The sequence below is a fragment of the Lissotriton helveticus genome, chromosome 12 (assembly GCF_964261635.1).
Source record: "Lissotriton helveticus chromosome 12, aLisHel1.1, whole genome shotgun sequence".
Lineage (NCBI taxonomy): Eukaryota > Metazoa > Chordata > Amphibia > Caudata > Salamandridae > Lissotriton > Lissotriton helveticus.
In genome coordinates this window covers 727155576-727169586 of record NC_136073.1, presented here as the reverse complement: position 1 = coordinate 727169586, position 14011 = coordinate 727155576, and the positions used below count along the sequence as shown (strand labels likewise).

General features: G+C 49.2%; 1 protein-coding gene across 2 annotated transcripts in view; it reads right to left on the bottom strand.

The window, feature by feature from the left end:
• The window catches only part of PIAS3 (protein inhibitor of activated STAT 3), a 324307-nt gene that overhangs the window by 13920 nt on the left and 296376 nt on the right, over positions 1 to 14011 (bottom strand). The gene's annotated exons all lie outside the window — the stretch shown is intronic.

Here is a 14011-nt window from a genome sequence, read left to right as displayed (position 1 = left end):
ATACCCCAGCAATAACATCCCAGAGGAGGGTTTGTGAACAAGGTTACATCAGGAAGTCCTGAAGAACAGAGCGGCTAAAATAGTCTAGTCAAATTAGTTCAAAAAATGGGCTAACCTAGAACTAATTGCAATACAATTTCTGTGAGTGGATTCTTATTGAAAATTTTCGTAGAAAACAATGGTGAAAAGTCTACCACTCTTCATGACGTGTTAATCCAATATGGGGGATTTTTCGAAATGGCTGCCCATTATTTGAGATATAGGGTATAACTGTTTATATGCCCATGTGTGGTATCATTTTATATGTTTTTAGGGACGTGAAAGTCAAAAATAACATCAAAAATTGTTTCTGATGACCATAATATCAAATAATCGCGGAATATGTCAGATACACAAAGTTTTTATAATTGTTACGTTGACTTATAATGCAAAGTGTGAAGGAACGTAAATATTACAATTAACTTTTGAAATAAAAAGTTTGCTATTGTGTGAGAAAGTGCCATCTTTCTTGCCTTGGTATACCCCCACTTTGTTCTGAACTGCTGATGTGCTCTGACTGAGTGTGCCCTGGGTCCCTGCCAATCAGGTACCAAGGGCCTGTGTTCCGGGCAGGCATTTTGAAAAATCCGCCATATTGGATTAACGCGCCATGATAGAGTGGTAGACTTTTCACCATCGTTTTCTACGGAAAATTTTCAATAAGAATCCACTCACAGAAATTGTATTGCAATTAGTTCTAGGTTCTGCAACAAATTGACTAGTCTAAAAAGACCATCCCAGTGGAACTTGACTGTCCTGGTAGTAGTACTTAGTGTACGAGTGCAGAGATGCCCATGTTGCTGCCTGACAAATTCCAAGGACTGAAACACCACGTCGCAGTGCTGTGAGCGCAGCCTTAGCTCTGGAGTAATGAGCTCTTGAGCCTTCAGGAGGCTGTTATTTGGCAAGTGCATAGCAAATTTTGATGCAGAGGACAACCCATTGCGAAAAAGTCTTCTTCTGCACCGCATGACCTTTCTTTGATACAACGTATCCCTCAAAGAGTTGGTCATCCACCCGGATCTCTTTAGTGCGGTCAAGATAGAACAAAAAGGCCCTTTTTGGGTCAAGATGGTGGAGTTGCTCCTCTTTAGACGGGTGCGGAGGAGCATAGAAAGTGAGCAAGGTGACAGATTGACCCACGTGGAATGGTATCACTACTTTTGGGAAAAAAGAGGCCCTAGTGTGAACCACCAACTTATCAGGGAAGATGGTCAGGTAAGGAGGCTTGAATGACAAAGTCTGCAGTTCGCACAACCTCCTGGCAGAAGTTATAGCCACACTAAAGGTTGTTTCGACAGAAAGCAGCTGGAGAGGGCAGTTGTGCAGAGGTTTGAGTGGAGCACACATCAGGAAGGGAAACATCCTTTACAACGCAACTTTTACCACGCAGTGCCTTTACGACGCAACTTTTACAACGCAAACCATTACAACGCATTTCGCTGGGGGGCGCTCTAGGATAGGGAATAGGTTTAATTTACTATCCAACACCTTCCCTACTGGAGTTGGAATAGTAAATTAAACTATTCACTATCCAGCGCCCCAAAGCACTATGCGTTGTAAAGGCATGCGTTGTAAAAACAGCGTTGTAAAGGCATGCGTGGTAAAAGCATGCGTTGTAATGTCATACATCCATCAGGAAGGACAGAATCAAATTAAGGTCTCAATGAGGCATGATGAATGGGGCAGGTGGTAACATATGTACAAGTCCTTTAACCAGATCGATGCTCAGCATATTCCCCTCCTGTGCTGAGATTTACATATTCCCTTTATTCATGACGAGCTGGGCTCGTCATGAGCGTGCGAGGAGGCTACCTCATGACGAGCCCAGCTCGTCATGAGCGTGGAAGGGGTTAAGAAATCTCTTTAAATAGGGGACTTAAATAAAGAGGGTTGATCTGGCACCCTCAAGAAGGCAAGCATGGCCGAAAGGTACCCTTTAAGAGTGCACAGAGAAGAGCCCTGCCGGGCAAGGGTCAAAATAAAGAGACAGACTTGAGAGAGGGAAGCAGAAGGAGGATCAATAGACCGTTCTGTACAATATTTGTAAAATTTCTGCTACCAGCAGGCCTAGAGTCCTGGTAGAGGGACTCATGGCTGCCAAAAGCTCATCACAGACATCAGGAGAAAGATCAAATGCTAGCCATTGCCGCTGCTCAATCTCCACGAGGTGTAGAGTTGACAGGTTTGGGTGGAGGACCACCCCTTGCTGCGACAGAAGATCCTCCCAAAGAAGCAGCCTGATCGGAGGATCGATGCTCAGTTGGAGAAGCTCGGGATAACAGACTTTACATGCCCAGTCCAGAGCCACAATCATTTTTTGGGTCTGGTCGCTCCTCATCTTCTTGAGCACTCTGAACAGGAGTGATATTGGCAGAAAGGCATACAGGAGGCCCTAGCTCCAATCGAGACAAAAACCGTTGCCGAGCGAGTGCAGTCTTAAAAACTCCAGTGCGCAAAACTGCTGACATTGAGTGTTCTTGGCAGACACGAACAGATCTAGCCAAGGCTCTCCCCACTTCTAAAAGAGACCATAGGCCACCTCTGAATGGAGATGCCATTTGTGATCTTTTTGGCATCAAAAGCTGAGTTTGTCCGCACTGGCATTCAGGGAACCTGCCAGGTGTTGAACTACCAGGTGTATGCCTGGCTGATTCAGCCATGTCCAGAGACACAGGGCCTCTTGACAAAGGGTCGAGGACACTTGGCCCTGTTTGTTACATTACCGCATGGTGGTGGTGGTGTCTGTGAAAACCTGAACCAGCTTTCCCTTTATGGAGGGAAGAAAAGCTTTCAATGCCAAGCGAGTCCATCGGAGCTTCACCAAGTTGATTTGGAGTCCAGATTCCGACGGACACCAGAGTCCTCTGATATCCACCTCTCCCATATGGCCGCCCTATCCCAAGAGTAACACTTCTGTCACTACTGTGTGATATGTTGGGGAAGGGAGAGGAACCTGCCTCACACCAAATTGCGGTTGGTCAGCCACCACTGCAGATCCTGTGCAGTTCCCTCAAGATCTGGACCTTGTCAGAGAGATTCCCCTGATGCTGCGTTCACTGGAGCTTCAGGTCCTACTGCAGAGTCTGCATAGGCCATCTGGCATGTGTCACTAGCAGGAGGCCAAGATGTCCCAGCAGCCTCAGAGTCAGTCTCACCGAAATTTAGGATACATGTTGAAATATTGGTATCATAGGATGAAAATCCTTGACTTGCAGCTCAGGAGGATAGACCAGAAACTGCACTGTGGTAGGAATAGCTCAGATAAAAGGGAGCGTCTGATAGGGAGTCAGGTGTGACTTCTGCACATTGATAGTGAACCCCAGCGAAAGCAGATTTGCTGTGATCTGGAGGTGGGAGAGGACATCGTGGGGTGGACTAGCCTTCCACAGCCAGTCAGCGAGAAGGGGAAGACTGGCCCCCTTGATCTGCGCAGAGGAGCTGCGACCACCGCTGTCACCCGAGGGGAGCTGGTAAGGCCAAAGGGGAGCACTGTGAACTGAAAGTGCTCATGGCCTACCGTGAACCGTAGGTAGCGCCAAAGGGCAGGCAGGACAGGAATGTGAAAATTGGTGTCCTACAAATCCAAGGCTACCATCTCGTCCTTGGGGTCTAGGGAAGATAAGACCTGAGGAAGAGTGAACATTTTGAACTTTTTCTTTTTGAGGTAGCAGTTGAGGGCTCCCAAATCGAAAACAGGATGAATGCTCTTGCCCATTTTTTGGGACCAGAAAGTAGCGGAATAGCAACCACAGCCTACTTCTGGTGCTGGAACCCTCTCTATGGCTCTCTTGGCCAATTGAGTCCTGACATCCTCCTGAAGCAAGTTCATGGGGTCCTCCATCTGCTGGTCATAAGTCGGAGGCATGGAGGGAGGGGTATTCTCGAAGGGGAGGGAGTAGCCCTTTTGGACTATCTGAAGAACCAACTTGTCCGATGTGATGTTTTGCCTGTGTTGGAGGTGATGGCTGTTCCTGCCGCCCATAATCTTGAAGGCCGGATTAGGAAGGTTTAGAGGCTGCAGGGAAAGGAGGGGACTGACCGACCTCTGGCACCTGGCCCACAGGGTCAAAAGGAGTCATGTCCGTGAAGGACGCGCAGAGGTTGCTGAACTTTTTGCGGTCTTGTGGCTGGGATATGACTGGCGCGGCTGAAAGTCCCTTCCAGGGCGGATTCACTGTTTGGAGGTGCGGAAGAGAAGGTGCCTTGTGAGGTAGAGTACTGGACGATCAAGCTCTTGGGGGTAGGGTGGCTGGTTAAGAATTTTGTGTCGCCCGGTGCACTGTGATAGTGCCGGGCGACTGTTATATTCAGAGGAGCTTCTGTGCTGGACTTGGACCATGTTCCTAGAAGGACATCAGTCAAGGCCTCATTGAAAGACAGGAGGGGTTCTGAGAAGGATACATCGAACTGCAGGACCTCTGTTAAGATACTTGCCTTGACTCCCACCGAAGGGAGATGAAGGTTCAGGACCTTGGCTGCCCTCCTTGTCACCATAGCATATGAAGCACACTCCTCTGTCGCCACAATAGGGGACAAAGCAGGCCAGAATCTGGGAAGGTATCCAGTCCACTGGCCTCACCAAATTCCTAATACCAGTCTATTTCGTGCTCAGGTTGGTCTTGTAAAGCGTCCAACAACTGCTCCCAATCTTCTTCCATTTCTAGCCCCTCAAAATAAGGCTGAGGAACCGACCTAGAACCCAAGGGTGCCGTCGGCATTGGAATCTGCATCGATAGGTGCTGATCCGGCTCCGGGTCTTCGGGATAAGAATAGAGCTAGCGCCGCTGGGGGGGGGGCGGGGGGGGTTCGGGTGCTGGAAGCGTCAGGAGTCTTGGCACAGGGGAAGGTTGACTGGCGACGGTCCGAATACACCACTGGATCCACTGGGGGGCATCGGCTCTGGAGCTGCTGGCGTGGGACCCAAATGAGCCTCCAGGGCACGAAGGTGGTCCGGGAGGGTCAGGTCGCCCAAATATGAGTCACATGGTGTCATAGAATTCTTTAAGCTGGGTGGGGGTCGCTCTGGCTCCTGGAAAGGCAGGGAAACTCGGACCCGACCCCGGCGCAAGTTCTGCAGAACGAGGCCTAGAGCGTCAAGACTCCTCCGTCACATCGGCCAACAGAAGGGGAGAAGTTTAAGCCCGCTTCAACTTTTTGTGTTTCTTATGCCTCTTACCTGACCAACCCGACAACTTCGAGCGGGAGGATGAGGACTGAGGAATCCCGGAGCAGTACCCGGACATTCTTCTAGACTGAGAACAAGACCACTGGGGTGAACGGCATTAAGTCGAATGCCGGGCCACAAGCAGTTTAGGAACTGCTCCCCCAAAGTCTTCAGAGTCTTGGCCTGACAGTTGGAGCATGACTTTGAGTTGTGATCGCGCGCCAGGCAACAGAGACAAATTAAGTGTGGATCCGTCACCGACATGGCGTGAAGACAGGCGCAGCACAGCTTGAATCCAGAAGTTTTTTTCGACATTGAAGAAAAAGCTACACAGCAAACATTTTTGACAAAATGTCGAAAAAAGCCAGTCAAAAAGTGACAAAGGGTATCTCTCTTCACAGACCTGCGCTAGCTGGAGTGAAAACAAAAGAACTGAAGAAAGTAAAAGAGCGTGCCGAGGTGGAACCTATATAGGTGACACAGAAGTCATTTCCCGAGTGGATGACGCAGACGTCACGTGGAGCCAACCAACTCCGTCTACCGGCGTGCAAGGGTATAGCTCGAGCAAAAATCTTTCAGATCCAGCATAACACTCGGGAATTTCTACGGTAAGGAATCTGCAGCTAGATGTCTCAATCAGATAGCAGAGATTGACTAACATATTGACTAATTCCAAGATACAATCCTCTGGCTTGAATGACATTTCCTTTTTTCGCTACAGAGAAGTCAAAATGTGTACACAGGAATGTGCAACCATTCCTTGTGTGAGGAGATATTTCAAGGAAAACAGAATACAAGCATGACACTATTTTAAACATAGAACCTTTGATTGAGTTCAATAGCCACCTTCTCAACATGAAGCACTTGACACATTCATGTGGCTTTCACTCAGTACTCTTTATAGTACATGAATTGCATCTTTTGATGGCTAAGTTTCTGCTCAGTGTCCCATGAAATTGTGTTGTATTGATTTTCAACATTCTCTGAATTAATGAGTTTTTTAATTACCAGGACTTGCAATTTTTAGCTATGCAGAAGCAACATCTAATTTGACAGGAGTACATATCTAGCAGTAAGGATGAGGTTTCCAAATCAGAAGGAGCACAAAATGGAAAGAACACTGTATTAGTAAGTGGATCTGTTTGGTTTTAGCTCCTTCATACATGTAGACCTCACATAATTAGAAGTTCAATGGTTTATATTATGTATGTTTCTCACTGAGAAAAGTTACCTGGATTCGAAATCCATGTATTCTCTTTTACTACATCACAGCAGTGAAGAACAAAAGTATTTTTTTCACTGCTGTAACTCCACCATAGGAAGACACATACAGAAATTTTTAACAAGTATTTGCAATGCCAATAAGGCCTGACTTTGATGTACCAACAAATTTGAGCATGCATTACATGCACATATGTTGTTAATCACATTAAAGGAAGCCCTACTCGCTCGGTATATGCTGCGTAAAAGTAGCAAAAAGAAAAAGTTACTTACCTTCGGTAACGGTGTATCTGTAAGAAACATAGGTTAGGTATAGACTTCTTACCTCAGAATTTCCCCCAGGCGTCAGACTGGATCCGGAGATTTTTCTTAGCAGAACCCCTGCACGTCGGTAGGTGGCGTTGGTCGACTCTGCATCCGTCATCGTGGTCAATGGGATGACGTTGCGTTGCCTACTTAGACGCTGCCCCTGTGCGCTGACGTCAGTTCTGACCTAAATTTCCACGCCAGAAGCGAAGAGCCATGAAAGACACTGACCACTGGTGCGCCACACAAGGCCCTGTAAGGAAGTTCCTCCCTATCCCTATAAGTCAGTTTGCAGAGCGGGGAGGATGGGTGGGGCAGAAAAGAATCTGCAACTAACGTATGTCCCTTACAGATACATTGTTACCGAAGGTAAGTAACTTGTTCATCTGAAAGAGACAGTTAGTTGTAGATTCCTTACCTTAGAATAGACACCCCAGCAATACCATCCCCGGAGGAGGGTCTGCGAACCAAGTTCAGACAAAAAAAGTCCTGGAGGACGAAACAGGCAAAATAGTCATCCCTCCAGACTTGGCTGTCCAGGCAGTAATGTCTGGTGAATGGGTGCAGAGATGCCCACTTTTCCATCTGGCAGATATCAAGGAGTGGGACTCCACGTGCCAATGAAGTGGTTGCTGCTGTAGCCTAGTGGAATAAGCAAGCAGCCCCAATGGAAGATCCTTCTTCACTAAAGCGTAGCAGATCTTTATGCAAAGGACAACCCCTCGAGAGATGGTACGTTTTTGAACAGCCCAACTTTACTTCGCACCCACTTATCCAATAAAGAGTTGGTCATCCACCTGGAAATCTTTTGTGCTGTCAATTGGTAGAATGACAGCACACGTTTACGGTACAGACGGTGGAATATCTCTTGCTCCTTTGAAGGATGCGGAGGTGGGAAAAAGGTGGGCAAGGTGATAAGATTGTCCTACATGAAATGGTGTAACCACTTTAGGAAGAAACAAAAACCTCGTTCTAAGCGCCACTTTGGATTCACAGAGAAGAAAGGGGGCTTAGAAGACAAAGCTTGTAGCTCACTCACCCTGCGAGCAGAGATGATGGCCACAAGGAAGGCAGTTTTCAGAGAAAGGAGCTTGAGAATACAGTTATGAAGAGGCTCAAAGGGAGTGCACATAATATATGTTAGAACAAGATTAAAATCTCACTGGGGTATTATAAAAGGAGATGGAGGAAATGAGGAGAAATGCCCTTAAAGAATATATTTACAATAGGGGACTTGAAGGATGGCAGATCTGGCAGCCGGAGAAAAGCAGAGGTAGCAGCAAGATAGCCTTTGCAAGTGCCCAGAGCAGAACCCTGCTGGGCCAAAGAAAGTATGTTCAAAGAGGACCTCTGAAATAGGGGCAGAAAGGGGATGCACAGTCTTTGCTGTGCACCATGCCACAAACTTGTTCCATCTGCAGGCGTATACCGATTTAGTGGAGGGACGCCTCGCTGCCGAGATGACATTACAGACTTCGTGAGGAAGGTCGAAAGATGTCAACTGTTGCCGCTTAATCTCCACGCAAGGAGGTGGAGAATGGACAGGTTTGGGCGAAGAACCATCCCCTGCTGCTGAAACAGAAGCTCCTCCAAAAGGGGCAGTCTGATCGGAGGATCAATGGCCATGCTCAGGAGCTCGGGGTACCAGAGTCTTCGTGCCTAGTCCGGAACCACAAGAATAACTTGGCCCAGTCACACTTGATCTTCTTGAGCACTCGTGCAGAAGTGGTACAGGTGGAAAGGCGTACAGGAGGCCGCAGTTCCACTCACGACTAAAAGCGTTGCAGAGCGAAACTCCAACGCGCAATACTGCTGATATTCTTCAATGGCGAACAGATCTCACCAAGGCTCTCCCCACTGCTGAAAGAAACCTTGCACCACCTTCTAATGAAGACGCCATTCGTCATCGGCCAAGCACCAACGGCTGAGTTTGTCTGCCCTGGCACTCAGAGTACCCACCAGGTGTTGTTCTACCAGGGTCATGCCCTGATGTTCCAGCTATGTACAGAGGCGAACAGCCTCCTGACATGGGGTCTATGACCCCACCCCACCCTGTTTGTTGCAGTACCACATGGAAGTGGTGCTGCCTGGGAACACTTGCACCACTTTCCCTCTGAGAGAGAGAAGGAATGCCTTCAGTGCCATTCAGATCGCCCGGAGCTCCAACAGGTTCATATGGAAACCAGATGCCTCTGATCTCCGCCTCTCCCAGATGGCCGCCCAGGCCAGGAGTGATGCATCTGTCACCACTGTTAGATCTGGTTGGGGAAGGGAGAGGGATCTGCCTCTGACCCAAGCTTGGTTTGTTATCCACCACTGAAATTGCTGTGTAGTTCCCTCTGAAATCTGAATGTAGTCAGAAAGATTCCTCTGATGCTGCGCCCACTAGAACTTCAGGTCCCACTGTAGAGCCTGCATATGCCATCTGGCATGATCAACCAGCCGGATGCAGGAGGCCATGAGGTCCAGCAGCCTCAGAAGTCACTCTCACCAAAATCCGGGAAAGAGGCTGAAACATCGGTATCATAGCCCGAATATCCCAGACTCGATGCTCAGGAGGATAGGCCCGAAACTGCACAGTGTCCAGAACGGCTCAGATGAAAGGGAGCGTCTGAGAGGGAGTATGGTGTGACTTCGTCATTTATAGTGAGCCCCAGCGAGTGCAAGAGGCCCGCTGTAGTCTGGAGGTGGGCGGCGACTGGGACATACTCGCCTTCAACAGCCAGTCGTTGAGGTAAGGGAAGACTGGAACCCCTGATGTGTGCAGCTGAGCTGCGACCATCGCCACCACCTTCGTGAACACCCGACGGGCACTGGTAAGGCCGAAGGGAAGAACGGTGAACTGAAAGTGCTTGTGGCCCACGGTGAACCGTAGATAGCCTCTGTGGGCTGGCAAGACAGGTATATGGAAATAGGTGTCCTGCAGGTCCAACGCCACCATCCAGTATTTGGGGTTGAGGACAGACAGGTTTGGAGCAAACATGAGCATTTTGAACTTCTCCTACCGGAGGAAGCGGTTGAGAGCCCTGAGATCTAGAATAGGACGCAGGCCTTTGTCCTTCTTGGGCACCAAAAAGTAGTTGGGGAATATCAACCACGAGCTACTTCTGGCGCAGGGACCCTCTCTATAGCCCCCTTGGCCAAGAGAGCTGAAACTTCCGGGCGAAGAAGTGCCAGGAAGTTTCCTCAGACATGCGATCGAAAGACGGTGGCATGGAGGTAGGGGTAATCTAGAAGGGGAGGGAGCAGCCCCTTCAGACTACTAGCAAAGCCCACCTGTCTGACGTGATGGATTGCCAGTGGAGGAAGTGATGGCTAATCCTGCCTCCCACTGGCCGTTGATGTGCCTGAAACATCGGACTAAGAAGATTTGAGGCTGAGGCAGGGGGGAAAGGGTGGACTCCCAGACCCACGAGGTTGCTGGGTCCTACGTTAGCGGCCACGGAGAGGCTGGGCAGGTTGTGTGAACCGGTGGCTAGACTGGGCTGGATGTGGTTGAGTGCCCCTTCTGTAGCCACAAAAGGGACAAAAAGCAGACTGGAGTGGGCAAGAAGGCGCCGAGCGGCACAAAGATCTGGCGTAGCCCGAGAATCTTTAAAGAGGTCCAGCGCGGAGTCTGCTTTGTCGCCAAAAAGACAACGGCCATCAAAGGGCATGTCCATCAAGGTTGACTGGACATCCCCCGGAAAGACCGATGTCCTCAACCAGGCAAAGCGCCTAATGGCTACCGATGTGGCAATCGTTCTGCCCAGTGAGTTGGTGGTATCTAGTCCACATCTGATAGTGAATTTGACTGCGTCTCTCCCAACCGCCATTGCCTCAGAGAGAACAACCCGGGCAGCCTCCGGGCACTGAGGCAACATCTGCGCAACTGTATCCCAGATGGTATGAGAGTATCGGCCTAAAAGGACCACAGCGCCAAGCTGGAAGAAGAGAACATACACTTCCCAAGATGGTCCAGCTTCTTGGATTACCTATCTGGAGGGGCAGAAGAGAATGAAGAAGAGGCTTGGACCACCAAGCTCTCGGGGGAAAGGTGTTGGGTTAGGAACACTGGGTCGCCCGGGGCCAGGCTGGGGGCAATCACCCTCTCCACAGGAGCCCCTGTGCTGGGCTTGGACCAGGTGCCCAGGAAGACGTCAGTGAGGGCTTTGTTAAATGGCAAAAAAGGTTTAGAAGTGGATGCCGCAGGCTGAAGCACCACTGTCGGTAGTTTAGTACTGACTGGCCTCGAAGGGAGCTCAAGGCCCAAGACCTCAGCCGCCCTTCTCACCACCACAGCATAGGATGCTCCCTCCTTCGTAGCAACAGCAGGGGGAGAAAGCAAGCCAGTGTCTGGAGAATTGTCCAGACTACTATCAACACCCAGGTCCTCTCGCCAGTCCGGTTCTTCCAGCTGGTCAGTTAAAGAGTCCATCGACCCCTCCCAGTCCTCATCACCACCCTCTGGTCAATAGGGAACACCAGGGATGAACAGGGGAACAAAGGTACCCTCCGGCGTCGGTTCAGACGTCGGTCCGGCTCTGGGTCCAACTCTGGGAGGAAGTTAGTGTCGGCATCGGTCAGGGGCACGACTGGCGCCACAGACTTCTTAGTTGGGCTTGACGCCGGGGAAGGTCGGATGGGATCGACCCGGCGTTGATCCGGATCCAGGCCTGGATCCGCGGGGTCGGCTCGCATCGAAGACCCAGGACCCCCAACCTGCTCTGTGGGGCTGAAGGCAGACGAGGCTCCGACTCCCGGAAATGGGGGGAGGAGCGGAGCCGTCCCTGAATCAGGCACGGGATCTCCCAGTGTCGCGTCAGCCAACCGACAAGGAGAAGGTGAAGAGTGCTTGTGCGTCTACGCCTTCTTCTTGTTTTTGGACTTACCCCATGACCTTGATGACTTGGAGTGCGATGAGGAGAGGGAGCTCCGCGAACGGCCTCGAGACCTTCCTCTCAAACAAGACCAGGAATGACGCAGAGCCGACTGCCGGGACTCCAACAACATTCAGGACCACTCCCGAAAATCTTCAGATGCATGGCCCGGCAGTCAGAGCACAACTTTGGGTAGTGGTTGCGCTCCAAGCACACGCGGTGCGGATCCATCACCAACATCATCTTGTGACAGGACCCGCAAGTGTTGAAACAGATTTGACATCCCTAGTGCACCAGGAGTCGACAGACTTGAAAAGAAGTTGACAAAATGTCGCAAAAAGTGGCTAAGGGGTAGGTCTCTCTGGATCTGAGCTAGACTGGCGCGGAAAAATAAAGAACTGATGTCAGCGAGCAGGGGCGGTGTCTAAGTAGGCACTGCAACGTCATCCCAGCGACCACGACGCCGAAAGCGGAGTCTACTGACACCAACTGCCGACAAACAGGGATACTGCTAAGAAAAATCTCCAAATGTAGTATGACACCTGGGTGAAATTCTAAGGTAAGGAATATACAACTAACTGTCTCTTTCAGATATTTAGTTATCTGTGGAGAACAAGCATTGGTAAAGCTAATAGGTCTGGCATTGGTCGCCAGCTTTCCAGCAATTCTTGTTTCGTCATGGTTATTGCTAAATGTTATTTTTTGGGAATATGCTGGCACCCATCAATAAAAGAAAAAAAATTGCAACAGACAAAAACTTTGTCTAAAAACAAGCATGCGTTACCATAGTACTCACTGGCACTGATGGGAACTACTTTGTGTGTCAATGTGTTCCAAGTGAAAGGGCAGAATGCTGTAACTTGCAGGGAAGTCAACGAATTGTTGAAGTTGGTTGATGCATTACTCCTTAATGCATGTTGGAGTGGGTGCAACAAAAATGTGAATGACACCAATCACAGACTAATGGATAAATCCTGGCTGAAACTTCTATAAGTAACTATGTTATATACATAATTGTAGTAAAATCAAACGTTCTTGGCTAACAGAGACCTAAACTAAAAAGAAAGGGAGATGAAGGAAGGGAAAAGAAGGCATGAAGGAAAAAGAAAAAAAGCTAAGGAAGGAAAAAGAAAAAAGGAAAAGAAAGGAGAAAAACAGTAGAAATAGGAAGGAATAAGGAAAGAAGAAAAAAATGAAAGATGAAACACAAAAGGAAGAAGGAAAAAAGAAGCAAAGCAGCAAAGAAGAAAAAAGAAAAGGAGACAGAAAAAGGAAGGAAAATAGGAATGAAGGCAAGAAGGAAAAAGGGCAGAAAAAAGAAAGGAGGAAGAAAGGAAAACAGTAGAAAGAAGGGAAAAGGAGAAAATAGCAACAAGCATTGGAAATGCAATAGGTCTCGCATTAGAAAAGTAGGAGCTATTGTTCTTGTAAATGATTTTTTTTTTTGTGTGTAGTTTCTCCAAATAGCTACATTGATAGATTTGTCATTTACAATGCCAATAGTTGTAATTTTTGTGAATGTGACACCTATAGCATTTGGAATGCCACATGATTTGTATTGACGTGATTTTGATGGCAGCTTTTGTTGTTATGCCACCTTTTAGAGAGCAGGAGAGTGCAGCAGGGGATAGAAGCACAGCCCTGCAAGCTGAGCGTCCTCCCATCGCACACCCATTTGTGGCTTGAGTGGTGTGAGGGTGAGGGGTGTGAGAGTGAGGGATGTGAGGGTGAGGGGTGTGAGCGTGAGTGTTGTGAGTGTGAGGGAGTGTGAGGGGGTGTGAGTGTGTGTGATGGTGAAGTTGAGTGAGTGTTTGTGAGGCTGAGTGTGTGTGACGGTGTGTGTTGGTGAGGGTGTGTGAGGGTGAGTGAGGGTGTTTGATGTTGATTGAGGGAGTGTGAGGGTGTGGGTGTGTGACGGTGTGAGGGTGAGGGTGTGTGAGGGTGAGTTAGGGAGTGTGATTGTGTGTGAGTGGTTGAGTCTGAGAGTTAGGTGTTGTGATGTTGATTGAGTGTGAATGAGGGTGAGGGGATGATGGTAAGGGTGTGTGAGGGTGAGGCGTGTTGATTGTGACAAGTTGCAAGGCTGAGGGTGGGTGAGTGTGTGGGAGGGTGTTTGATGGAGATGGTGAGGGTGCGAGGTGTAGTGAGTGTGAGAGTGTTGTGAGGGGTGTGAGGGGAGTGAGCGTGTGTGAGGGTGATGGGATGTGAGGTTGAGGGGGTGTGAGTGTGGGTGAGGTTGAGTGAGGTTGTTTGCGGCTTAGAGTGTGTGAGGTGTAGTGAGTGTGAGAGTGTTGTGATGGGTGTGAGGGGAGCGTGGGTGTGTGAGTGTAAGGTGTTTGAGGGTGAGGGGGTGTGTGTGTGAGTGAGGTGGTGTGAGGCTTCGGGTGTGTGACAGTGTGTGAGTGTGTTTGAGGGTGAG